The sequence below is a fragment of the Ochotona princeps genome, chromosome 23 (genome assembly GCF_030435755.1).
Source record: "Ochotona princeps isolate mOchPri1 chromosome 23, mOchPri1.hap1, whole genome shotgun sequence".
Lineage (NCBI taxonomy): Eukaryota > Metazoa > Chordata > Mammalia > Lagomorpha > Ochotonidae > Ochotona > Ochotona princeps.
In genome coordinates, this window is record NC_080854.1 from 16,796,934 (window position 1) to 16,824,871 (window position 27,938).

A 27,938-nucleotide genomic window follows, 5' to 3' on the forward strand; every position below is an offset into this window, starting at 1 on the left:
ACAAAACAAACACAACAAACCAACAAAAACTAGGCAAACAAATCAAACAACCTAGCTCCTCCCTGGACTGCTAACTTAGTTCATATCTACAAATACGGAAATGGTACTGGAACAACTTGTTTAGATTTTCAAATCAAAGAAATATAGATTCATTCATGAGTGCTTTAAAAATCTTACTGAATAATAAGTAACTGAACTTTCATAGTTTATTTAACCCTTAGGCAAAACCTTTAGTCTCTCAAAGGTACCGGGGCAAAGGGAAAATGACTACTGTCTTCAGTTTCAAAATTATTGCAGCTTGGGGCAGTCAAGGTGTCCAAGGCACACCTCTTCAACAAAGACTGGGAAAACAAAAATGCAGAGAAGAACTTTCCTATCTGAGAATACTTTGAATAACAAGATTCACTATAACTTGCTTAAATGTCATTTTGTAAATGCACTGAACATTTGGCTTCGATGGAAGGAGAAAATCCTTGCATGCCAGTTATTTTCAAGCATAAGAATAATAGACAATGAGAATATACAAAATTATACGAGTGACTATGGTTAAGCATGGCACTGGGCAGGAATATCAAGCAAGTGATATTTATATTTTGTTTCAGATCTCAAACGCATCTTTGGCCACTCAGTAGCAGGTGCCATTGTCACCTTGCTCTACACTCCTTTGTGTCCCTGAGTTTGTCTGAAGCTAATGTGGACATTTCCCATAACTGCTCTTGGGAAATCTCCCCATGTCATAGCCTGAGACCCACCTCCGGCTTCTAGTGATCTGCTTCAGACTCTACTAATTAGGAACTAGATTCAATTAGGGGATTTCATGGCCCAGTGAATAATCCCCAGAAGCGATGTTCTCCTCAGGAATATTGTGAAGCATATTCAGTGTTCAGGGGGTCCTCAGTGAGCCTGAGCTCCCTGTGCCAGAAGCCATGGCTCATTCATAGGCACTTTCTCTCTGAGTCCAGCTTCATTTCCTGTCTTTGCGTTTGCCTCTTGCACTTCTTGTGATAACCACCTCAAAAAGTTACCTGCATTCAAGTCCTTATCACAATATTTGCTACGCCATTTCAAGTGTCTAATATTCCCTGTGATGCCTCCTCATGGTCGCAAATAAATCTAACTTAACATCTTGCTCAGGCATGGGCTAAGAGTTTAGAGTTTGGATTATAATTCTGTTAACCTGAGGTTTTCATTTTTTCATTAACAAAAAGAATTGGATTGTATGCTCTATAAAGTACCATTGAACTTTCACTTGTTATCTTTTAACTTGTGTTTAACCCAAGAATTATATCAGCATACAAAAAATTTCTGAGTAAGGATAGAAGAATGAAACAGAAGCAGCATAAGGAGGGGTAACAATGGGGAAAATGAAGGGAAGAAGCCATCCATTTAGTTCCTAATTGAAAGATAATTTTTAGAGATTTTTCAAATTTTCCAACAGCTGTAATGAAAATATAATGATTATTTATATTGTTATTAAACTAAATTTTATGTATCACAAGCATATAATAGTCATAAATGTGGCACCATAATTGGCCCTTTATGCATTTAAGTAGTTTTCATATTTTCACTAAAATGCTTTAATAATACCAAATTGGTATTATTTGTTTATTTCATAGTTCTTAATAACCGAACATAGTTCACAAGTTCCAATTCTTTTCAAAAACCAAGTTCATCTTCAGAAAATGAAAATATTTCAACATTGAAGAGGTTCAAAGCTGTAGAGAGTCAAAGTCCATTTATATAAATAATTTCTATTGAATGTATTGGAATAAAAGAAATTCCACTTTTATAGCCATGATTTTTATTAAAAGAACTAATCATTTCAAGATGAGTTAGCTCCAGTTTGCAAAGACAAATGTCTGAGAGTCATTTGCAAAACTTTCCACTTGTCTTCTTTCCCCAGTCAGTGGCTTCTGACAAAGCATAGCACCTGTGATTCGGCTGCCCCCAGCAGCTGTATCCACAAATAGAGCCCGGTCCTTGTGATAGTAGAAAAGAAGGGGCGATACAGATACCGCAAACAAGCACTTGTTTTATTCAAAATGCTTTCTAACAGAACATTAATATGTTCCTCTTATTCCTTTCCTGTCCCTTTTCGTTCCCTCCTTCTTTTTTCTTTCTTTTCTGCCTTTCTTCCTCCTTCTCTGATTTCTTTTTCTCCTGATTTGTCTACCAAATTTACATATCTAGTGGCACAATCTTAGGATCCAAATGAGCTTAAATAGATCCCATGGCACCAAAACACATCAGTGTGCAGCACTGAAATAGCTAGCCAAGCTAAAAAGAAAGAGAAAAAAATGGCAAAAGTAAGAAGCGCACTGAAATCAAGTCTTGAGTGTAAAAGCTTCCACACAGTATGTAAAGTATACAAGACATCAGTCTCGGGGAGAGATAGAGGTCTATCAAACATAGTTAGGGTCAAAAGTTGAAGCTGCTTTTCAAAGACAAGATCATTAACTTTTCAACCATGGATGATTTAGCTTTGGTCCCATACATGAAAGGAGTTGGTTTCCAATTTAGGAGAGGATCCTAAACATGGTGCCAAAATATAACCACCCAAAACACCACATGCAAGAAAGAAAACATTACCTTAGCACAGGAGAGTTATCACTACCTTCATTAGCTAAGCTGTGCCTTCCTGGCATGGAACACACTATCATGGAGTCACTTCATGGTACAACACAGTCAAGCAGCATCATCCCTGAAGGGACCCTCGGTACAGAGTTTTTCTGATAACCAGGATCCTTCTCTGGATCCTGACATATCGATGCCAAAAATATTCAAACTTAGTTGAATTGAGTCTCTGGCCCTCCAGTTTTAATAAAATAGAGGACCAAGTTCAACCATAATATGAAAAACTAATCAGCAAATTGAGAACATTCATCATGCTACCAAAAGTGTCCTGGGAACTCAAAAGCCCAATGTCAACGTTAAAAAGAAAATTTTAAAAGCCAAGTTGAAAAATTGTTCTAGACATAAAATGGTTCAACAGATGTAACTGCCAAGTTGAATGCATGCTATCTATTGCATACTGGATAGAAAATAAAATCAGTAAAGAACATTTGAGAACAATTGAACAAATCTGAATATGAAAACTGTTTTACTAAGAATGTACTCATTTTCTTAATGTTACTATTTTTAAGAGATGCATCTTAAAGGTTGTAGAAGCAGAACGTCAAAATCACTGTTATTTTCAAATCATACCATGTTCTAGAATGTGTTTTTGTAGCGATAGGCAGAGTGGAAGCAAGTAGAAAGAACACTATAATTACTGAATTTAGTTAAAATGATGTTTCCAATGCTATTCTTTCAATTCTTCCATATTTTACATTTCCCAAAAGTAATTAAAGATGGTAAACATCAGGGAATATTAAATAAAATTATGCCAAGGTCTTGCGTTACTTTACAATTTTGTATTCCTGCGTATTCAATTATTATGTCACAATTGTTTTGCAAAAATATCAACATGTCCTGGATCATTTCATCTCATTAAAAGAGAAGAGGTATTGAACGTAAGCTGTAACTTTACCTTGTACCATGTCTGTTTTGCTATATAACTAACTGTATTTTCCTTTAGCAAATTCACTTTGGACTAAGCAGGATAAGCTTACACTTAACAGAAGGAAAATATTTTAGGTTAAAAAAAAAAAGAGCTATATAGTTACTTTGCTGGATTATAGTCCTGGAAGCAGGGGTAAAGGCACATATTACTAGACACTAAAATCGTTGTTGTATGATAAGAATTACCTGGAAGTCCCTCCAGTCCCCTGCTCCAATAGCAGTTCTGTGAAGGATCCTAAAAACATAAATTACTCTTATTTTTACTTATAATCTTACTTAAAATACATATGAGAAATTAATAGAATGATGAAAACTCTAAAGCATCCGCATTTTAAAGATATTTTGCATGCAGAAATTCTGAGTGCCTACACTTTAAGTAAGTCTTTAAGGCGAATACCTCCTCCACTATAAGCTGAAGGAGTTCAATCCAGGGCTTCAGGAGTGGAGTACCTGGACCTGGGTGAGGGATTGGAGGACGGCATCCGAGCCGCAGGAAGCCCATTTGCACCAGGGGGAGCCACAGCTGCAGGTGTCTTGCAGATTCCACCTACAACACTGTTGTGTGAAGAAGGAAGCTAAGAATGACAGGCAAGTGAGAAAGCTCTTCTTGCTTTGAAGAAAGCTGAAGAGATCCTGGGTACAGAGTTTTTCTGACAACCAGAATCCTTCTCTGGAATAACATTTTCTCAATTCAAACCACTGTAAATAAAGCAAGACAGAAATAGAATGCAAGTTATTTGGACACTTACTACAGACTGACTGCATTGTAGCCTCCCACAATTGCTAAGCTGACACCTTAAACTCCAATGTGGTACTATCTGGAGATGGAACTTTAGGGATGCAGTTAGGTTTAGACAAAAGCAAGGGGATGGGGTCCTGATGATGCCATTAGTGACATTATGAGAACAGGAAAGGACATCAGATTGCTCTGTCCATCTTGTAAAGACACACTGTGCAGGAAATGCAAGCCCCAGAGTACCCTCACAGGAAGCTGACCATGCTGATGCCCTCCAGACCTTAGGGAAAATAGATGGCTATTGTTTCAGCCACCAAGTCTTTGGTGTTGTGTCGTGGCAGCCCATGGAGAATAATGTAAGACCCATATTAAAGAATATTGAAAAGGAAAGTTACAGACCATTGATATTATATAAATCCATATGTATGCATGTGTATATGTACATACATGTGTGTATATACATATTTTAGAAAATTACCAAAGAAGTGAAAGCTGATATGGAACCAATCATCAAGAATTTAAAATTTAAGGAATAAGAAAATAGGTGAAAGCAAATATTCAATGATTTGGATCACTAACAGATTGATCATAATTGAAAAATTAATAAAAAATAAATGTTAGGAATTCATGTAAAATGCAGCAAAGCTGAGAAAATGTAATTTTTAAGGAATTAAAGAAGTAAAAAAGAATTAAATGAGAAGATGTAACATATATCTAGTTGCAGTTCTGAAGCCCAAATATAGGAGCACAGTATGGAAAGAAGGACGAAAAAAAAATCTGTGTTTCAACATATTCTAGTAAATTTTGGGAGGCATGGGGAACCATGAACAAAAATGAGAATACTCTTAAATTACAAAGAATTAAATGATTACCAAGAATAACAGATTTCCCCTCCTTGGCACCTAAAGCACAGGGAGAAGCTGTTTCCAAACTTTCAAAGACATAAAGTGACTGCCAACCTAGATTTTTGTCTTCAACTACTTGATTGCTCAAGAACGAATGTCACTTCATTTCCAGGTATGCCATCCTCCATCATGCAGTTCATTTATGAGAATATTCGTTGCAGTTTGCATTCTATTCACAAATGGAAGGATCCCAATGAAACAGTTACATTTGGTACTAGATTTTCTAGCATTGCCTATGCCTGAAATGCTATGATACACACAATTAGCAAAATGTCAAACTTAAAAATGTTATTAAAGGACTATATTACTGTAATAACATAGGGGAAAATGGTGAGGGGGGAATATGGAGGAACGGAGAAGGTGGGAATACCTACAAAACTGTATAGATCATAAAAAAAAAAGTAGTAATAAAGAATATTTCCACCTAAAAAAAGAATGAAATTCAAATGTTCTTGGGGATACACAACCCCCAAAAGACAGTGTCTAAAAGAAAGCTATGAAGACAAAGGGTGCAAAAGGGCAGAGATTAAGAAACGAGCGGTGAACCCAAAATCAAGCGCCCAGCAAAAGGCCAAAAAAAGATCTCTACAGACAGTTAATACTGTTTCCAACTTCTGGGATGAATAAATAGCAAACTGAATACAGAAAACGAAGAAGTAGTCAATGGTATATAAATCAGAAAAGAGAAGATTGGAGGTCAACCATTTAATAAGAGTTTTAATCTCAAAGAGGAGAATAGAATGTGAGAATTTAGTGAAATTTTGGACTTTAAATAAATGTGGTAAAGTGTTTTGTTTCTGTTTAGAATACTGAAAACCACAAAATAGCTTTGTCCCCACCTTAATAATGAGAAAAAGCCAGGCACAAAGTCAGAATTCTTATCACACTCATCGTGAATAACTGTTTCAAGTGAACTGTTTCCTTGCAACAGAGTATGAGAGGATAAGGGAGCCATGACAAATAGGGCAAAGAAGAAATAACTCATATATTAATGACTTCTGAAAGGCTAACAATGGATTAGCAGGATACATCCAGACACATGGAGAATTTGCTGTCATCCAACAACTTATTTCCTTGGGCCTCTACTCATGAGAAAACTGAAATCAAGGCAGGAAATAGAGGAAGCATCATCGGGGATCCATTGGCATGCAACCACATGATTCCTGTGGATTCTTCCCTCATGTAATACAACAGCCTTAAGACACTTAGGAGAGGCCAGGAAACACTCCTACAATTTAAGACTCAGGGGAAAATTCACTGTTTTTGATGACGGGGAGAAGCTGTGAATTCTGCTTTTGGACAAATGGAGGAAAAGGACTATATCCTAGGGATCAGGCAAATTGCTACTATTTCTTGGAAGAGGAAAAGGAAAAGCTGATTGCACCTGCAAGAGGGACAAGCACACTGTCCAAGGGGCCAGTCTGTGGTTTTAGTGCATCACCTGCAGCGTCAACATCGTCTATGAGCAGTGGTTCAAGTCCCAGTTGTTCCACTTTCAATCCAGTTCCCTACTAATGGCCTGGGAAAGAAGCAAAAGATGGTCCCTGTACCCATGTGTGAGACCCAGAATATGCTCCAGGACACTGGTTCCTCATCTCATCTGGCCTCATGCCATAGGAAGTAGAAGTTGGTACAGATATCTGAGCATTGATGTCTCAAGGTATAGTAGACCTTTTAGCCAGTGCTCTACCATTACCAAGAAGACAACAGTGAATACCATATAGATTTGGAGAAATTCAAGAATAATGATCAATGGTGTGACTATTGCAGAGCCAACTGACTTCAGGAATAAATATAAACATACTGTAGCTTAAATTTGTTCAAGATATTGCCAGTACCACAAGTGAAGAGGCTGTGGAAGGTATCCCCTCTGCCACTGCACTCACATTTTCTCTCTTAACAAGGAAGGCTTCAAGATGAGCCAAGGTGCTAATCCAATGGGAATCAGTAGAGGTGTGAGGACCAGCTGTTGATGCTGTAACTTCTGAGCTAAGAAGTCAAAAGCTGCCAAAACTCTTGAAAAAAACTTCTGAAGTCACTACACTTTCTTTAAAGAAGTTGGTAATATCATTTCTGATGGAATGAAAAAAAATGGATGATAAGAAGTCATACCAGCACAGGATAGAAAACCATTGAATGATGAATTAGACATTATTGAAGGCATGAGATTTGATTAATGCTATAGTTCTTCATACTTTATAAACACATCAAAAGGTCAGAAATTTCATTTCCAAGATGCCTATGTTCTACAGAGTGAAAAGAATATTTAGAATGTCCAGTCTATTGTACTTGCTCTTAAAACTGCCAGTGCTCAGGGCTAGTGTCATGATACAGTGGGTAAAGCCACTTCCTGTGACACCAGCATACCAAATGGGTGCTAAGTCTTTGTCCCAGCTGCTCCACTTGTGATCCATTTCCCTGAAAATGGCCTTGGAAGAAGAGAGGAAGATGGCCTTAGTGCTTGGGCTCCTGCTTTTCATTTGGGAGACTTGAGTGAAGCTCCTGGTCTCTGGCTTCAACTTGACTCTGCCCTGGCTGTTTCAGCCACTTGAGGAATAAACCAATGGGTGGAAGACCTCTCTATCCTCCCCCTCTCTATAACTCTATTTCAAATAAATAAATACATCTTTGAAAACAGTTAAAGTTGAAGTATTTGCAACCAAAATATTATTAACCAATATTATTATGCTCATCATCACATAAGCTTTTGGTTATAATTAGTAAAGATGTTGATGAAGAAGCTCATTTTGAACAGACTACAGCTTGATCTTCTTTTTGTCACAGTCAAAACTCCAAGTGTTAGTAACAATAGAATGAACCAGGTAAAAAGATAAAGCTATTGCTATTGGGGTACAATGTTTGGAAAGGAATGACAGACTTTAGATCTTAAAGGTGTTTGACCTCATGATTTTAAAAAAAAGGTTTGAAAAGTCCTTGTAAGCAAAGATAATGTCATTCTTTTGAAAGGAAAAAGGCTCAAACTGAAAAATGCATTCATAAAATTTTGGAGCAGTTAGATATCACAGCTAGAAAATGTGAAAAGGAAAAATTGAGCTAATGTTTAGCAAAGCTTTCAGATGGAGTAGCTGTGTGGAAGGTTGGTGGGAGACATGATGTCAAAGTTAATGAAAATAAGGGCAGGGTTACAGGTGCTACAAGAGTTGCTGTATTGCTCTGGGTGGGATTTCTGCCAAACTTCCACTCATTCCAGTTTTGGACTCTTTAACTCCAGACAATGAAGGTCAAAAACTTGGTATAGAAATGTTTTTTAAAAAATAAACACACTAAAAATTCCTGCAGTGAGTACAGCTAAGAATGAATGTTTTTGAAGAGTCTTTGATTACTGAGAAAATTTCTCAGAGTTCCTCAGAAGTTGGTTCTGATGTCATGATTGTTGATTTTTTTGAATGTTATAGAAAGCTCAATCATTTATCCGACAAAGTTCCTAAGAAATGCTTTTTGGGGTATATTGCTTGGTGGCCAATATCTTAACTACAGCAGTTGTAGCCACACAAATTCCTAAAGAAGAGAAGGACCCTGGAGTAGGCACAATGGGTAGACTGGGACATGGTAGGCAGGAGGCTGGAGGAGGTATTTTCCAATTCCTACAGTAGTACTTTACCATTATTAGTGAACTGTGAAAGGAAGCTCAAACCAGTGTTATTTACCAAGAATTTAAGACAAATCAATTAAAGAAATTGACAGGAGAGAAGGCTGGCTGATGTTTCAGAAAATCTCTATAACCACCAATTTCGGGTTTCAGCTGAATTATATTATATTATATTATATTATATTATATTATATTATATTATATTATATTATATTACTTTTGTCATTGTCCATGTTCACAGATGATTTATTACATATTTTAAGTTAATAGATTTGTACATTACTCTTTTTTCAGTATATATCTTTTTTTAAAATATATTTTTATTTTGAATTCTGAATTATGTGGTACAATTTTGTATAGGCTGGGATTCCCCCACAAACTCCCACCCCCGACAGATTTTCCCCATTTTTCTACAATAGTGTAGTCCTTCATAAGGAATCATAATTCTATTAGTCTCTTACTTAAGTGTACCCTGACATAGTTGGTACAGACAATGTACATTTCTAATACTTGAAACAAAAATAAAAATGAGCTCCTAGTAGTAGGTATATACTTATATTTAAATACAACAGTGTACTTCCCACAACGTAAATTGCCCAAGACATTTTTTCTGTTAAAAAATAAGGATTTTGGTGATAGTCATCACCAATAAGAAGTTAAGAGGCGGTATTTCTATGGAGAGTAAGAAAAATGTGTATGAAGTCAAGAAATATCCAATTATGTGGCAGTTTTTATAGTAAAAATATGTTTAACATTACAAAACTGAATAACATAGATCAAATGTTGATAGGAGAAATAGCATGCTAATTAATTTCATATGCATATCTATAACCCCTTTTCCAAAATTCTAATAATAATATCTTGCATTCCATCAGAAACATGATATAAAAAAAAAGAAAAAAACTTGTCAAGGGATAATATAATCCGCAGAACCAAACCCACAGATAATATTTTAATGTTGAAAATATAAGGGACGTCCATAAGGTTGAAAATCTCAGCTGTCTAAACAACCAATCATTTGTACTGTGTACACATCAAGCTGTTATGCCATTCACTTAGACCAAAGTTGGAAAATATTGGCAGTTCTTTGAATAACTAGTCATCAAATACAAGTATTTATATACACTAACATGGGTATATATTTTGGTTTTATTTTCCATGTAAAAATTTCCTGTAGGAACATAATTTTGGTTTCCTTGAATATGAGGACATTTCAAAAAAGGTTTTTTGGAAAATGGAATCAATAAATATGCTTATTTGATTACTAAAAAAAAAATATATATATATATATAAGGGACGATAATGGCCAGAGCTACAATTAAATACATGAAAACATTTTGTGGAAATTTTTTACAATATGCCTGAATTTTAGCAGAATCTTTGTGAATATAAAATAATTTCACAAAAATGTTAAAAATCAAAACATGATCTCAAAGAATACTTTGAATCATACAGGTATTAATTTTTCTCCTATCATTACATTTCCTTGTATCTTTTGGCATAAATATTTTAACTGGTTGTGATTCATCACTTACTTTCCTTTTGTCGTATCAGCTTACAGGGATAAACTTTCTGCTTGTTCCTGTGATACCAGATACTATCGCTTCTCGGCCTTTTGGCTAAGATCAAGTGTAGTATCTGTGATACCAGATACAGACAGGGAGTCATTAAGCGTGTAACTTTGTAAAGATACTGTATCCTGGATTTAACATTTACTCCCTGGATGGAATTATTCATGAGATTTAGCAGAGGGGTATCAATTTAGGTGGATTAATATTACTTGGACAAAGGCTGCAATTTGTTAAACTATTTCTTGTTATTTTGGCATATGTAGTTATTTAAATGTTGTCTCATTTACATCTTGAAAACAAAATGCTGACTACAACAATGTTTAATATTTCACACCATTTCAAAAACTATTTCTAAAACTTTATGGAAAATGTAAAGCATGAAAATTCTAGGCAGGGATTTCAAATTTTTGCACTAAATACGCATCCTCTAATTTCATTTTCCATGAATATTTTGAAATATCTTCATATTACTACACGCAAATGTTAGAGAAAATCATGTGCTTTTTGATTCGTTGAATTTATTACAACACTGTTTTAAATATGTAAATACAGAGGGCCTATTTCATTCTTGCCACTGGACAAGGAGTGAGGCAATGGTGGCAGTTGTGGTCACAGTCCCAGTCAGTAGAGACCTTTCAGTCTAGAAACTAAACTATAGAAACAACTTAACCAGCCATTCCAAAAATGATAATGGTCCTTTTCTGAAGAGGTCTAATAGTACCTGTCACATGTGTTACAAAGTTTTGGAAAGCAAAACAGTGAGAGCTTGCAGAGCACGGAAATTCACATCCCTGCTTCCAAAGATATTGACAGGGTAGATCTGAAAAGAGAACTGAAGGCTGACATTGACGGTGTTGCTGAACATATTAACATTTGTTGTCATCAGCATTTTTAAAATTTTCAAGAGTAGCAAAGCATAAAACTTGACTTCAAAATCCTGGAAAGTCACTAATTTTCTTGAATGATTAAACAATTATTATAATATTTAGATATAAATAAGACATATATAAGCCATTCCATAATTTCACATATAATATAAACTTGAGTCATTGTTATACCCACTTAGTTGATAATTGCCTTAAATGCCAGGAATGCATCTAACCCAATCTTTGAATGAATGAAAATCCAGCACCCAAAATCAAAATTTAGTGGTACCACTAATGTAATACTAAAGAAGTTAGCTGTGCTTCAGGGTTGTCAAGCAATCAACCATCTTTCAAATCTTTTGGATTCAGTCAAGCTCAAAACTTACTTAGCTAAACACCTTTGCCTTAACTTTCAAACCCATGTGTATTTTAAGAGAAATTTAATCCATATGCTTCTCATTCATTCACACTTAAATCATCAAAATGTTGTTTTGTAAGAGCTATGTGATGTCCAAGGTTTTCTGAGCTTCACAACAAACCTCTTTTCTTAGAAACAGAATGTTGTGTTCTGCCAGAGGTTTGAGTCCTGATCGAAACACCAAAACCAGGTTTCAACGCATTTCATATTTACCACAGAAAGCTTTCTTTTTCTTCCGTTCAAGGTAAAACAGTACTAAACCCCAAAGGTCAGCTGACACTATTCTCACTTGATCCTCAATGCATGCTTCAGGAATATAACAGGGGGTTGGGAGTTTTGTGCTGTGCTTAGGACATTCAGCCGACGGGATGATTATACAAGGTCTCTGATACCTTGGGGATTGCTCACCCAAAAGCTGCTCTCGCAATATTTAATGTGATGTCAAAATGCAGACAATTGATATTGAAAGCATATTTACAAAGACAAAAAGATAAGCAGTTTACATCACAAGCCAGGCTCTAATTCACTCCAAGAGTGTCATTCTGCCCTTTCATTTTTTATCTCTTACCCAACAATGGGCTTAGAAGGGAATACTTTGTACAGTTTATGGAAAATGCTTATGATGTAAAATCTAAGCATAGTTTTCCAGATATTTTATACCAAAACTTTTTGGGGGAAAGGATGTATTGATTTATAATGCAAAGCCTTAGAGACAGATGGGGAGGGAGAAATACTAGCCCCTTTCACTTCCCAGTGGCCTTGAGTACTGACGCTGAACTGGGTTGAATCTAGGATCCAGGAGCTTCATATGGGTCTCCCAGCCTGAGTGGCAGGGGCTCAAACATTTGGGCCATCTTCTGCCTTCCCTGGGGGAACTGTAGGAAGCTAAGAAAGCAGAGAAACATGGACTCAAATCAACGCTGTGATATGAGATGCTAACATTGTAAGCAACAAGTAAAGCCATAGTATCAGGATGTTTGCCCCAAACTTGTTTTAAGTCAGCTTTTCCACAAACTGTTGAATCTAACATTCCAGAAAGCAAAGCAGAGTTATTAGTTGGAGAGCTATGCTTTTTACTTAGAAGCAAAATGCATAAATTCAACCATTGTATTGAATGTAAGAATTCAACAAAAATATATTTTAAAAATTATTCCCACTGAACCATTACATATTATGGTCTAACATACTTTCAGGAAATATAATGCTTACACTTATTTAATAATCAGTTTCAATGGCTTTGTAAAACACATTGCATGATGTGTCGCATGAGCAATGAGGCACAAATACATCTTAAAATAATTAAGGATAGGATTTTCTTCCAGTCATTTGTTAATTGTTTTTAAGTACTTAAAAAGGCACCATAAAGTGTTACCCAGATTTTAAACTTTTGGTTTACAGAACATCCTGCTTCTTGTTTTTGGGCCACTTCACAAAGAAAACCCAAGGTCACTTGCGGTTTGGAGTCCTACAGGTTTTTCTTCTCTCTTTGGCTGAACTTTTTGATCAAAATGACACTAGAGATTGTGAAACCTGAATGGATTTTGTCCTTGCATTTTGCGTTTTCATCACCCTTGAACCTTGGGCTTCAAAAAGCTTGATGAATACTTCTAAGGTTTTAATCGATTTTAAGTGTTCAGTTTTATGATTTTTCTTAATTGCTTATGTAACCTACAGCCTTCTACCATTCATTAGAATGCTTTTGCAAATGACTTAGGGACTGTTGCTTTGATAAATAAAAACCAGGCTTATAATTCAGTTTGTAATTGAACAATAATTACAATGTTGATTATCTTTTGTTGGGCTTGCTTAATAAAGCCCTAAGTAGTTTACTGGGATTTATAGCTTCCAGGACTTGAACAAGAGGTCATAGAGGTCTTTACTTTCTGCCAACTGACCTTTTGTTTGAGTTTAAATTAACCCAGTTTGTGCTGCTTTTGTATCTAGTCTCCAAAGACAGGCTCTACTATTTGTTGCATGGAACTCAAAAGCCATCTGATCAAGTTATTTCACTTTATAGTAAAATAGCCACATGATTTAAAGATGAGACTAACTGGAATCAGACACTACAAATAGAGCCATATAGATGACAGGACAGTTAGATCAGGCAAATAGTTTAATGCACATTTCTGATGGCCTTAAATCAGTCTATCAGCAGGATTTGTTTTTAACAAGCGCAAATTCATCGTAACCATTAACTTCGATTATAAAGCAAGATTAAGTATTTGGGAGCAAAGAATCTTGTCTTCCTTGTGTATCCTCTTCTATTAGGAAATTTTGTTATTGTTTTGCCCATTTTTACAACTCGCTCTAGGATTCACCCATCAACATATTTAATGTCAGCCATGTGCCTGATTTTACAAGATGAAAGAAATCTATCCACTCTTATCTAGGAGATCAGAATCGGGACCAGAGTGCCAACTTTTCCACACAGAATATGTTTCCACAGTGATTTTGGTGTTGTCTATCGTATTATGTAGTTTTGTTCTCCCAACTAAGGGGCTTATAAATATCTGCGGCTTTTTATAGACGAAAAGGGAGTATTGCATCTTATTACTGCCTTAAAACCCTATTGCTCATGTTGGAGCACACTTAAAAAAGAGACTGATGGAATTATGACTCCTTATGAAGGACTATACTATTGTAGCAATATGGGGAAAATCTGTCAGGAGGTGGGAGTTTGGGGGGAAAATTCCAAATAAAATAAAATAAAATAAAATTTAAAAAATTAAAAAGAAACCTATTGTTCTTCCCTGGCTTTTCTATCTACAACTGAAGGGCAATATTTGTTTCACGTTTTTAGCAAGTGTATCTGTCTCAAACTCCACTCCCAAACTTGTCACCATCCTCCATGGCTCCCTCCCGTTAGATGGTCAAACTGTGTATCCACACCAATGACTAGTAGCATGATGTTTGCTCAAACCACTTCAAAAAATGTTTTAACAAATACCGTGAGAATGAAAGTAGCAGGTCACAAAGGATTCTGCAATTGGAATCAAGTGTTTCAGTATCAGCTTTACAGATTACCGGCAGCAGAGAAACTACCATGACTAAGTTTGTAGCCTTACCTGAAAAATGGAGACTCTTCATTTATTTATTTCACAGCGTGTGTGTGTGTGTGTGTGTGTGTTCAGTTTTCTTTTTCCATGAGAAATAAATTAGATTAATGATGTGAAAAGTCAAGGCACAATGTCTGGCATACTCAACGCCATCATTACATATTTATTGGATCCAAAGCAGAAGAAAAATTGTGACTGCTTCTGTGAGGAACAAGTGCTGTATATACATCCACATAGTGGCTGCTTGTTTTGAAGATCTCAATTCTATTTCCTTGAGTCTAGGAAACAAACCTTTCAGGCATCTTTTGATCATCACAAGCAATAAACTCGATCTCCTTCCATCCAAATGGCTCAGGTTAAAGTAGGGAACTGTCAATCAGGGTGAAGAATTAGCTGCTGACAACCCTTTTGTGTTTGTTCTCTGTCAATCAAAAGATGAAGGCCCAGCATGCTTATACAAGTTATCCAAAGTAAACTGTGCTGCTATCCTAAGAAACATTGTTATCTTTTTTTATTTTGGTTCTATTGGAATGTAGTACTGGTTGAAATATTTGTTTTCTGAAAGACATGTACTTGCACAATTCTCTTCCTTGGTCTTCATTTCTCATTTGATAATGAACAGTTTAGACCAAATAATTCCTAAATCTCTGATTTCACTGCTCTAGATTTTGAAAGAATTAATTAATCCTTTTAAACTAGATGGCGTGCATTTAAACTCCAGATTGTGGGTATGGGCTCCCCTCGTTGAGACTTTTACCTTTTTAGTTTCATGTTTCACGCTCATGGTAATAACTATTACTGATACTTTGAATGTTAAAGTCCATTTCACCTCTACAACTTAGATGTGATTTGAACAAAATATTTAACTCTCCGTGTCTTATGATTCTTCCTTTTGACTATACAAAATAGAATCAACTTTACCTAATGAGTAAGATTATGAACACTTCATTATAGGACCTCACAAGAACTCAGTAGTTACTATTATACCATAATTGAGAAACCAAGTCAGGGTCCAGGGTGGTGGCATTAACAGGTTAATTTACCTGTGACACTGGCATCCCATATGGGCACTGGTTCGGGTCCTGACTTCCTCCCTTTTGATTCAGCTCCTCGCTGATGACCTGGAAAAGAAGAGGAGGACAGTTCAAGTACTCGGGTACCCACAGCCAGCTGTTGGACCCAGAGGAAGTTCCTAGCTTCAGAGTCATTCGATTGTGGTCACTGCAGACATTTGGGAAGTAAATCAGAGGGTGGAAGACCTCTCTCTCTGTCTCTTTCTCTATTTCTAAAATCTGCTTTTCAAATAAAAATAAATCTTGAAAATGACAAATCAAATATTTATTGATATTCTACCATAGGTCTTTATTTTAAGCATACTCACCCAAGTATTTATTAAACTGGCCTTATATATACACATCTGACTAAAAAAATCAATACATTTCTTTCACTGATATTCTTGTAATATACTTTGAGAAATAAAAAATGACATTTAAGGAAATCTTGGATAACGATAGAGCTATAACATAATGTATCTTAAATAGCAAATGAAAAGTACAGATGATACATATAAACAAATTTCAGAGTTAAAGGAGATTAGTAAAACAGAAGTATGCGTGAAGCCATTGAAAAGACAAGTTGATGTCAATTGTTCAAATAGATGCAAAAGGAGAGGGGGTTGTTGTAGAAGACAAAGGAAGAGTTTGTCAGAAAGCATCTCACATGCATGCGTACACATAAACACACAGAGAGAAAGAGGGAGTGAGAGAAAGGAGAAACTGTTTTTAGGATAAGTTATGTAAACCATTGAGCACAGTGTCTCACCCATCATCACCCAGATAATAAATGGTACTTCTTATTGCAGAGGCCACAAACTTGTGGCCCATCAGGAAAATCAAGGCCACAGACTTGTTTTCTTTGGCCCACATCAGAGTTTTACATAACACATGTGACAGCTTTTAGAAAGTGAAGGATTTCATAATTTAAGAAAAAAAAAAAAAAACTTCTTAGGTCTCTGGTTTCTCTTGAACATTTCTGAAGATTTGCTATAACTGAGCCTGTATTTCCTTAACACAAATCTGCTGAAACTGAACAGTCGCTACTGTTTCCTTAAAAGCTGACCTCAGCAATGAAGGTCTCCACCAACTTAGTGCTTTCAGATGTACTAACAACCCAGCACATGCTTCAGACATGACCTTGCAAAGTTTAACGTTTGCAACACTGACAACTCTGGAAGAGGGCCTCATTTGTCCCATCTCCTGGGGAAGAAAAGATGACATCACGATGTCACCGGGGAATGCCTTGCGTGGGCTGGGAGGTGAACAGTTTAGGACGCCTTTGTAAGAAAAGAGTGAAAAACACCTTTAAAGTCTAATCAAAGTAATGGGTGGCTTAAATAGGCTGCAAAGCAAGAACCAAGAAAGCAACACAAATCGCCACTCCCTGCAGGATTCTCCTCAAACATCACTCCAGAGAGGCTAAAGCTAATGTTACTTATCTCAATGCTCTTTGATCTCTTTGTTGTCATATTTATATATTTGTCAAAATTGTCTAGAATCACTCACTGAACTGACAAGCAATAGTTATCTTTCCCAAAAACAACGTTTTAATATTTATTATTTATTGTATGGCAGAGTTCGAGAGAGGACTACTCCAAATAGCTCCAATGGCCAGATCTGAGCCAGAACAAAGCTAGGAGATTCGTCAAGGTCTCCCATGTGGGTGCAGAGTCCCAAACACTTCAATCATCTTCCATTACTTACTTAGGTACATTAACAGGGAGCTGGGTCAAAAGCACCACAGCCATTAGGAGGCATCAAGAATGATGTATAGAATAGAACCTAACCGGATCCTCAAAAACAGTCTGTTCTTTTTTTTTTTTTTGAAATATTGGAAGTGTCATGGCACCAGATACATCATGGATGTGGGAGTGCTCCCCGCCCACAGACTAATTTTAGTACAATGATATTATAATAAAGCAAAAATCATGGGGAAGAGGAATACAGCCATACTGGAGATTTTCAGCCAGTTCTAGTTCTAAGTTTGCAGAATGCAGAGAAGGTGGACCACGATGGTACAAAGAACGGCTTGCGTGAAGTACAGACAGGGAAGTGCCAACAGGCCATGCTGGGCTATCAGACAGGGCCCAGCTGCAGCTGTCCCACAGCAGCAGCTGTCAATGAGCTACCTGCACCACCAGGTGAGCCTAACAGAGCTGTCCAACAGTCAGCTAGGCTGTCCATCTGGGACCTGCACTGCCACACAGGCCACCCGGAGCTCTCCGACAGCTCCTCCCACTGTCTACCTACACTTTCAAAAACAGCAACAGCCATCTACAGTTGTCCTGAAAAACTGCAACCGCACAAGAGGCGCCTAAGGAATCATGAGGAGAAACACTAACAGCAGAACCAAGGGCTCAGCTCTAGCATGAGGTCACCACACAGTTGTTCATATATACAGTTGTTAGAGCTGGAAACAAAGTCAGGTGCAACACATGGTTAGGCTAGGCAAGAGCAGAACTGCAATAGGAGACCAGCAGCAGCAGCTGCAGTCAGTCATGAAGGAGTAAAGAAACTTTGTTACTGGTTTTGCCCCTTGTGTGAGAGGACAAAACCCTCACTTAGCAGACACATGTATGTTATGGTTCCTGTCTGCTTTAGCTATGTCTTTTTGGAATGTGGATGAAATGTTCCATCTCACCCAAAAAGAACGCTGCAGCCACACCTGCACTTTTGGCATTAAGAATTTCCACAATGCTGCAATGGGAAACATTTTCTAGTAAGTTCCTAACTCATTTATGTCCCAATTTGGGGGGTAACAGCCCCAAATCATGTGGTTAGCATCCTCTACTTAGTTGGGAATCTAACTTATATTTCTCTCTTTTATAAAATAAGGGGTAGGCATTTTGTTGCACTGGGTTAAGCCACTGCCTGGAGTGTCAAATTCCATATTCTAGTACATGATTATAATCCTACCCCTACTTCCAACACGGATTTCTACTAATTCACACCCAAAGAAATACCATATGAGGGGGCTCACGTACCAGAGCTCCTGGACCTGATTTCGAATCTTCCAGCCCCAGCTGTTGCAGTCATGTAGGGAACTAACTAGCAAATGAAATCTCTCTCACACACACACATTTCTCTCAACCTGTATGCATATGTCATTTGTGCATGTCTCTCAAACAAATAACTAACTAAACATTTGAAAAATAAGGACAAAAAAGACACATACTCCAAACACAGAAAAATAAAATCCCATGTGATCATTTGGGCATCAGTTGTATGTCACGTATAGCATTGTATATCAGTTGTGTCCCTAGATATGAACAGAAAACAAACTGACTTGCAACAATTGAAATTCTTACTGATAAAACCACTCTGATTTAATAATGCATTAATGTTTATCTGTTAAGCCACGGGATGATGTGAAGACCATCTAACATAGTTCAATCTGTTAATAATTTAATCCTATTTCATAAAGATTTTCTTTCTAGGCAGTACAACCATTGAGATAAAATCAGGCAATGTTTGCCTTTGTGACAATTTATAAAATGTTAAGCCTGTTTGTTTGGTTTCATTCTGGAAAGAAAAGCAATCATTGTGGCCATTCTGAAGTCATCTATGAAAAGTGGCTAAATAGAAACATTTCCCCATCTTCTTGGAACTTCCCCCATTAAGAGGCCACCTATTAGCATTTTCTACAATCCATTTGACAAAGCAAAAAATCTTTTCTAAATCTGAGAAAAGCTGGTAACATGACTCCATTCAATAAACACTAAAAATGTGATTCATGACATATGTTACTATAAAAATGGCTTATACATGCAGATTCTTCTTTTATTAACATAAGAAGCTCTTAGAATGTCTAATGGCTTAATGTGATCAAATACAAGCTCAAATATTTCTACACATATGATAAAATCCACTGCTTTAGAATAATGTACTATAAATGAAATTATTCAAGGCAAATGGTTCATTCTCAACCTATCATTCCAAGACTAGTCTCCCTTGAAACATGTGTTTGAAACATTTATTGAATATAGCAATATCTGAGAGTAATAATAATTATTTTGCAGTTAGTAATCCTTAACTTTTTCTCAATTATAATAAACAAGTTCCAAAGTGGGTGTTATCTTCTTTGTTACAATATTAAATGATGATCAGATCAATAATCGTTGCCTGTATTAAAAACAGTTTGCAGTCCTTATATACTACATGAAGTTAACTTTCAGTAGTCATTTGAAGAAAAATTTATCTTTAAGAAATCATGTTGAGGTTGTTAATAATCTAACTTAGAGTATTAGAAAACACAGAACTTCAGTTTTAATTATTTTTTTCTGCTTATAACAAATTATGTCACAAAGTTCTACAATCCGTCTAAAATCATATATAAATCCAGTTGAGGCATTACAATGAGCAAAATTCTATTTTAGTTTTACATCGGTTTGACTTTGATGTCTGCTCCTTAAAAGGTGGAGTGCTGTACTTTCATATCTTCTTTAAAATACTTCAAAAATTGGAAATTGGCCTGTATTTTCTTTTCACTGCACTCCTTTTTTCCCTGCCTCCTGCTCTCAATGGAATGTTTTTGTTATTCTCTGTGATAGTCGGCAGCTGTACTTCCTCACTGAACTTATCAGCAGCTGTGAAATGCTACTGTCCTAAGTAGCAGCCGTTGTAGGTGACTGTGAGATGTGATCACTGTGACTGTGAGATTGCTCCAGACTCCGTGCATGCTTGAGTTAACACTTACCAAGGCGTACTGTTTGCATTCATCTATGAAACTCTGGAGGCAGAATTTAGGGACGAAGTGACTTTTACTCCGTTGGAAACAAGTGGTTGGCATCTAAAATGAATATGGAGGTCTATGGCGTGGCCAAATAAAACATGAGATAATTCACAAGAGACAAATGAGACTCCCATTTGGATCCAAGCAAAGGGAGTGGAGGTGAACCGAGGGTATCTAGTGGTTAATTAGTCTTGGGAAGGTGGTGTAGGGAACATCAGTATGAAGCCTTAGGAGTAATGATGAAACACATATAGTGTTTCCCTCTGGTGCGACAACATGCTAACTATCCGCCAGTTGAGGGAGAAGATACATTCTAGTAGCCCTTTTTGAGTGGAAAAAAATGTCTCAAAAGAAATGAAATATTTTTAGAAGATGTTCAAACTTAAAGGAGATTGAGACATGAAGTTATAACACTTAAAAATTGTCTACAACTAGAATCTCATTCAGTGATCAAAAATGAAAACCTTTTACCCCTATTATAATGAAGCCGGCAAGGATGCCCACTTTCACCAGTTTCGCTCAGCATAGTAATTTAAGTCTCAGCCAAAGCAATCAGGCATAAACAAATAAATATGTAAATAAGTAAACTGCATGCAAATGGAAAGGGAAGAAGTAAAATTATCTCTTTACAGGTGAGCTGATCTTGCAGGTAAAAAAATTTTAACAAAACTTTTCCCCTTGATAGACACATACACACAGCATATACACAAACTTGTTAGAATTCATAAATGAATTCAGCAAAGATGCAAGGTTAAAAACTATCTCAGTGCAACAGGGAATAACTTGAAAGTGAATTAATTCATTTGCATTCACATCCAAAATAATGAGGTTGGACAGAAATGAAAAGGCAATTGAAAGACATATACAGTAGGACTGCAAGAAATTGTTGGACCGAACCAAACACATACTTATGGAAAACACCTTGTAGATTGTAGATTAAAAGAAAATTTGGGCCCAGCGGGATATCATAGTGGCTAAAGTGCTCGCCTTGAACATGCTGGGATCCCAAATGGGCACCTGTTCATATCTCGGTGGCCCTGTTTCCCATTCAGCTCCCTGCTTGTGGCCTGTGAAAGCAGTAGAGGATGACCCAAAACCTTGGGACCTTGTGCCCATATGGGAGACCCTTAAGAAGCTCCTGGCTTCGGGCTTCGGATTGGCTCAGCTGTGACCGTTGTGGCCATTTTGGGAGTGAATCAGTGGATAGAAGATCTTCTATATCTCTCCTTCTCTCTGTAAATTTGACTTTCCAACAAAAATAACAATCTTTTTTAAGTGGATTTGATTAAACAATGCAATTGGAAAACTGAGAAAGAACTTTAGAATAGAATCAGTTTGTTAGTCCTGAGGTTAGTCCTGAGGTTAGTCCTGAGTATTAAAAACAGAGAGAGAGACAGCAGTAGAAATGGCTAAATTTGTTAGATCAAGTGAGATAAGAGGTGTGCGTATAACACAAACAGAAATGAGGAAGTTAACCGTGGGAGACCTCTAGGAGCTTCTGTTAATAGAGGTCTTGAAACTATACAACGGTTTCAAAATTAAGTGTAATATTTTGGGGTTTTGCTTGTTTGTTTTTCACTTGAGAGGCAGAATTACAGGGAGAAGAACACAGAGAGTCCTTCCATCCACTTGGCTGCAAGGGGTGCCCACATGGGATGCCAATGCCATAGGCAGAGGGCTTCGCCAACAATGCCATGGTGATAGCCAATATCTATTTTTTAAGAGTAGGCATTCTGGGGCCCGGCGGCGTGGCCTAGCAGCTAAAGTCCTCACCTTGAACGCCCCGGGATCCCATATGGGTGCTGGTTCTAATCCCAGTGGCTCCACTTCCCATCCAGCTCCCTGCTTGTGGCCTGGGAAAGCAGTCGAGGATGGCCCAATGCATTGGGACCCTGCACCCGCGTGGGAGACGTGGAAGAGGTTCCTGGTTCCCAGCATCGGATCAGCGCGCATCGGCCCGTTGTGGCTCACTTGGGGAGTGAATCATCGGATGGAAGATCTTCCTCTCTGTCTCTCCTCCTCTCTGTATGTCTGACTTTGTAATAAAAATAAATCTTTAAAAAAAAAAAAGGAGTAGGCATTCTGGGCCCTCCGTGGTAGCCTAGTGGCAAATGTCCTCGCCTTGCACATGCCAGGATCCCATATGGATACCAGTTCTAATCCTGGTGGCCCCACTTCCCCAGGAAGAAGCTGCTGCCTCCTAGCTCCTGGCTCCTGGGTTTGGTTTGGCTCAGTTCGAGCCATCGCCGCCGCTTGGGGAGTAAATCAATGGATTGAAGAGCTTCCTCTCTGTATCTCATCCCTCTCTGTGTATCTGATTTTCCAATTAAAACAAACCTTTAAAAAAAAGTAGGCATTCTTTATGGTTTGCAGTACCCATATCTATTAACAATGTCCCCATATAGTCCCTTACCAGATATATACAATTATCACAATGGAAATGTTGGTAGTCAGAAATTGAAGGGCATGGAACCCAGGCAAGGTTGTTTTGGAATTCATTACTCATTTTTCTGGGCCTCTTTCTCTCTCTTTAAATATATATTTATTTACTTAAAAGGCAGTTACAAAGAAAGATCTCCCATCTGCTGGTTCACTCTCCAAATGCCAACAATGCTCAGGAATGGGGCAGGATCCTGAATCTTCCTTTGGGTCTCCCACACAGGTGCGCAGGGTCAAGCAGTAAAGCCATCTTCGATAATGTATTGACTCACCTTTATCAGACTTCTATTATATGCCACCCATTCTATGAGATGTTGGAAATGAAAGTTGCCTTGGTTGTGGAGACAGACACCTAAGCCACTAGCAGGAGTGTGCATGTGCAGTAGATGTTAGATGAGCATGGAGAAGGCATTTCAGCTCAGCCAGAAATGATCAGGAGGACTTCTTGGAGGAACCCACCTCTGGGTCAGTCTTCACCAAACAAGCATGACTAACCAGAAAAATGGGTAAGAATGCTACAAGCTAGAACACTTTTAGGTGTCCGGAATTATGGCGTATGCAATAAAGCTGATGACTGCAATATCAGCATCCCGTATCATCTCAGCTGCTGTATTTTCAACTTAGCTGTCTGCTACTGCGCCCAGCAAAGCGGTGGCCAGTCATGTTGGTCTCTGCATCCAAATGTAGGGGACCTGGAAGAAGCTTCTGACTTCTGGTTTTAAAGCAGAACTGCTTCTACTGTTGTGGCCATTTGGGGATTGAACCAGTAGATGGAAGATTCATTCTCTCTCCTTTTCTCTCTATTTCTGACTTTCTTCTTTCTTTCTGTAAATTGTACTTTTCAAATAAATAAATATTGTTAAAAAGAGGAAAAAAGTCTAAGCTGAAACATGGAAAATGATACAATATCAGAAGCAGTTTTGCAAACAATTTTGTTCCTGGCCCACACTTATGTGTGCATTTATGCATGGTGAGTCACGACAGAAATATTTTTACTATGGTTTGTAGTTTTTTAAAAAAAAATATATGAAAACTGATGTTTTTAAGATGGACCAGAAGCCTAAGTTTTAAAAAATAACAAATAGTGGTGGTGAGGATGGTAAAGAAAGAACATACATCAGAAATATTTAAATAGTAAGATACACAGTACTTGGTAATTGTTGACAAGAGGACATAAAAAGAAGGGTAAACCCAAAAGAGCTCCTAAAAGTCCTACTTCGGTGACAGCATAGTCAGATGACAATGTGACTAAGCCAGAGAATGAAGAAGATTAAGGCCACTGGGAAAAACACAGCGAGTTGGAGAAATACAAAGAAGAATGGCCACAAACCCACTTTTTTTTTCTAAATGATATCCATGTTTGTTCCCTCCATCACCCATCAGACCACCAGGAAGCATGGGGGAACTACCGTAGAGGAAACACAAAGACACAACACAAGAACACTGTGCCCCATTCTCAACTTTAAAAATGCTTCTGCAAGTTAATCCCCATATATTTACCTACCTGCTCCCACCAGGAACAAATGTCTGCTCTCTAGGATCTCTGCAAGAGAACGGTAAATGATAAAACAGTTATGGTAATACACTGAAAATTACTGAACAACGGAAACTAAATTATGTATCCTGTGCATTACATTGGTTGAGATAAACAGTCTCACAGCCATTCTTAAGGTGCTCACACCATGTTCTACGTCCTTGAACAACTCTTTGTATAGGCCCACTGGACCTTCATCTCTTAGAATCTCTTGGAAAATAAGACATTCACACCCATTTTTATATATACAGTAGAATATGGTCACTGCTTCCCTGACCTCCTTATTACAAAAGTTAGGATTTTCAAACACAAGATACATCCACAGGAAGTGAAGGTTCTCCTGTATCATGCTCTAGAAATATTTTGCACTTTTTTGAATTCAGGGAGGCAATGCTTAGCAAATACCACTCAAATAAAGAGAAAGAAATTAGCTCTTGTTCCTTAAACTGCTTATACAGAAGAGCCAACATTTTTCACAAGCGTCTGCAAACATTTGGATAAACAGCAGCACAGATTTTTTTTTAAAGGTTTTATTATTATTATTGGAAAGCCGGATATACAGAGAGGAGGAGAGACAGAGAGGAAGATCTTCCATCCGATGATTCACTCCCCAAGTGAGCCACAACGGGCCAGTACGCGCCAATCCCATGCCAGGAACCTGGAACCTCTTCCGGGTCTCCCACGTGGGTGGCAGGGTCCCAAAGCCTTGGGCCGTCCTCGACTGCTTTCCCAGGCCACAAGCAGGGAGCTGGATGGGAAGTGGAGCCGCTGGGATTAGAACCAGCACCCATATGGGATCCCGGGGCTCTCAAGGCGAGGACTTTAGCTGCTAGGCCACGCCGCCGGGCCCATGAGCACAGATTTTTAAAAGCAATTACTGATTGTAGTGACTCTTGAAAACATGAATGATTGTGGCACAGTAGGTTCAGTCATTACTTTCAATTTTAGCATCCCATATCAGGCTGCCAGTTCGCTTGTTGGCTATGCCATTTCTAATCCAGCACCCTGTCAATGAGCCTGAGTTAAAAGCTCAACTTGTAATCTGTTAGCTGAGTGATCATAAACAGTTTAGTTAAATCTTGTTATCTCAAGTTTCTTTGTTTTAGAAATGGAAGTATTACCAGTACCCACATCATATAATGGCATAAGGGTTAGACAAGATAAACAGACACAAAGTGAGCTGATCTTAAACCAGGAGCTGGAATCATTTTCTAGATCTCCCCATGGGTGCAGGTGCTTAGGCAGGGATGTGAATCTGAAGTGGAGAAGTTGACTCACGAACTGGCATCCATATGAGAGGCTGGCACTATTGGTGCTGGCTTTATCAACTTGCACCATAGTCTTCATTTTTTTCAAAAAACATAATAACCCAGTATTTTAAAAGTTTATTACCAATGTCAAATATCAAGACAATGAAAATATAACTAAAAGGTTACATTATTTTCTATTGCAACATATAGCAAAATGTGTTATCTTGCTAAATTAGATATATGCTATAAGATCACACTTATACATATGTGCATGTACACACATATCTATTATGCATACACTTTTAAATCACACAGTATTTACTGAATTACTGCTGTGTACATCAGAAATCTTGAAGCTTGGGCCTGGTGGAATAGTCTAGTGGCCAAATTCCTAACCTTGCATCTGCCGGGATCCCATATGGGTACCGGTTCATGCCCCAACTGCTCTGCTTCCCATCCGACTCCCTGCCTATGGCCTGAGAAAGCAGTATGCACCCATGTGGGAGACCCCAAGGACAATTCTGGCTTCTGATTGGCTCAGCTCTGGCCATTGCAACCACTTGGGGAATAAACTAGCAGATGAAAGATTTTTCTCTCTGTCTCTCCTTTTCTCTGTAAATCTGCCTTTCCAATAGAAAATAAATAAAAGTGTTTAAAAAAAATCTTGAAGTTTAATGCAATGAAAATTTCTACTTATTAATAACCACATTATAGAGCAATAGTGAAAAGATCATTACTCCTATGTAATATTTAACATTCCTTTTACCTTTTTCTTGAAATAACTGAGAAGTGAGCTAAATTGCAAAAGAATTTGCTTTTGTTTAGACTGCAAGAGTAAAACCAATGCAACAAATACATTTACGTTATACCCTCATCTCATGTTTTACAAAACCAAATGTTTTAACATGCTAATGTAAGACTGAGAGCATGCCCAAGCCAGCGGCATGCTGTGGCTTATGTCTGCTTTTGGACATGGAGCTCAAGGGTGGTGATACAATGTCATCCTCTTCCTTGTACTGTCAAATGAAGCAAGGACATTTCATTCCCCTTCAGTTTATTTAGTTACCGGGAGTTTAGTGAACTTCAGTTCATGTTAAGGGCTGTTCACAGCAGGAAGAATCCAGGTTGCTGCCACTGGCGACTAGGGAAGCTTGGTGACATTAATAGGATCCAGATCCTAGACCAAACAACTGTGATATTCCTTGTCCACCATCTTCCAGGGTGAGTTTGCTGAAGCTTTTCATCTCTCAGTAGCTTCCCTTCCTCCTCCATCACTGATCTGCAATTGAGTAAGGGGAAAGGAAAAAGAGGAGTAGAAGCCGCCAGAAATTAGTATTCTAATTTAGCATTAGCAAGAATTTGTAAACCACCATGAAGTAGATAAAGCTAAGAGTTACTAACAACAAACATAACTCAACAATAAACTCTCTGACTGTTTAATAGAAACCTTGATTAGAAACACAGAAACCAGGAGCCTTTACTGAAAACCACGGAGCAATAACATACCCAGAGAGAAAGACTAATAGGCTTGTGCACAAAGTAGGATTCTGGAAAGAAGGGTCCGGGGAGGGGAGGAGACACCAACAGGTACACAAGTTTGCAGAATTAATATCAGCAACTTAAAAATGACTAGCTTATTGACACTGACTTATCATTCTGGAATTTACTGAAATAATTGTTCAATATATTTATTTATTTTAATTCCACAGGATTGCATATAGATTTAAGGATATGTAGGTTGTTTTCTTTTTGTTTTAAAATGGAGTTTATTATTAAGAAGTGCATGAGTTACCCAATAAACTTCTTTCAGGTACTGGATTTTATGTTACATGGTCAGCTTATAGTTAGTTCTGCATATTTATTTGTTTCTAAAGATTTTCCCAAGGACTTAAAGACCAAGTTACTCTGTACCTGGCAATTATCTTAGAGGAAATTCCCCAAATATCATATATGTCATTTTCAAGTTTAGTGTTTCTTATGCTACCTAGGCACAAATGTCTTCTCATACTCAATTTTTTGAGGATCCAAATGTTTACTTGTAAAATTCTGTACATAACATCTCCTTTTTCCTAGTGACAATGAATGCCAATGCTAAGGAGGTGGTTCTTTTTATTTAGTCAGTACTGTGAACTATGACATCCATTAGAGCAGTCATCACAAGCCACATGAAATAAGGGAATTAAAAAATCAAAATTTAAACTTAAA

General features: G+C 37.5%; 1 long non-coding RNA gene and 1 pseudogene across 1 annotated transcript in view; one reads left to right on the forward strand and one right to left on the reverse strand.

Moving 5' to 3' along the window:
• The window catches only part of LOC131483102 (uncharacterized), a 360,023-nt gene that overhangs the window by 58,040 nt on the left and 274,045 nt on the right, over positions 1 to 27,938 (reverse strand). The window contains exons 3-4 of the long non-coding RNA XR_009247515.1: positions 15,767 to 15,844; positions 3,748 to 3,796 (exon numbers count right to left, since the gene is read on the reverse strand). This is a non-coding gene — a long non-coding RNA (uncharacterized LOC131483102). The remainder of the gene's footprint in view (positions 1 to 3,747; positions 3,797 to 15,766; positions 15,845 to 27,938) is intronic.
• Positions 10,412 to 10,547, forward strand: LOC131483136 (U2 spliceosomal RNA; annotated as a pseudogene).